This window comes from Phalaenopsis equestris, unplaced genomic scaffold, assembly GCF_001263595.1.
Source record: "Phalaenopsis equestris unplaced genomic scaffold, ASM126359v1 Scaffold235834, whole genome shotgun sequence".
Classification (NCBI taxonomy): domain Eukaryota; kingdom Viridiplantae; phylum Streptophyta; class Magnoliopsida; order Asparagales; family Orchidaceae; genus Phalaenopsis; species Phalaenopsis equestris.
In genome coordinates, this window is record NW_018253691.1 from 42532 (window position 1) to 43839 (window position 1308).

Consider the following 1308-nt stretch of genomic DNA (forward strand, 5'->3'; position numbering starts at 1 on the left):
AGATTTCGCTTTTATAATATTATCCTCATTTTTCTGAATCCCAGTGGTATTTTTATCATATTTTTATGATTTCTCTTTGTCAATATATGATTTTTTGAAGATTTTAAGTTTTTTTTGGAATTAATTAAATAAAAAATTAAGAATTTTCTATTTAATCCACGCGGCGCCACACAATCATAGGAGTTTCTGAAACTCAACTTGGCTACAACTGATTCGGTGGGCTTTACAACGGGTAGCCACGTGGCCCGCAGTTTCATCCGTTTTATATGGATGGATCTGCGCGATCACAACCATCCATTTCTGATATACAGAAATTGACGACATCGGGTCATCTTCCCTAGGGAATACTATATGAATTGCAAATAAATTTTCTTATTATTAAACAGTATAAATAAAAAGTAATCAACTATTTCATTGAAATAGCAAAAAGAAGAAATTATGTTAAAGTAATAGATATGTTGACAACAAATTCTTAAATATTATTATATAATTAATTATTAATCCAAAAATATAATTGATATTAAATTATAATATGATATTATTAAATTACAAGTTATATAATTAATTAAATTTTATTTAAGTAATATATCATACATGTTATGAGCTACCATTGAACTTAATATCAAGTATTTAATATGTTATTTGTTGAACAATAAGTGAGTTTATTCATGAACATAAATAAACAAGTTGAACAATATTTAAATTTGGTTCATTTAACATTTGAGTTTTTTTAAATTGTTCAGACTTGTTTATTTGATAATTTGAACAAACTTGAATAAATATTAGTTGAGTCAAGTCAAGTTGTTTATTGAGCACATTGATTAATTTATGGTTCTAAAGAAATTAGATGTTACAAAGTACAATTCGTCATGAGGAAAATTGAAGTCCATAAGGAAAGGCACTTACATTATTAAAAACAAGTCGGCCTCTTCAACTACAAATTCATATTGACAAAGAAGTCCAAAGGACCTAAGGTGGAGATAACATAAGAATCTTCCTTCTATAAAATCTTTACTTGTATGTCTGCTTACAAAAGATTTGTTGAATAGATGAAGGCAACCTATATAAAGTGAAAAAGTATTATAAGTTTCTTTGATAAAAGTAAACAAAATGAAATTAGCCAATATAAAATAAGGATTTGATCAACATTAAAAACAAAAGTATTTCTTGAAAACATGCTTAGTAAAATTGAGAAGATGCACATAATTGGGTTTGAGATAAAAAAGTTCTCAGCTCATGGTTAAGTCTGAAAGTAGCAAAACTACTTCTTGAAAGAAAGCTTTTATATATATTAGACCTAATTAGAGT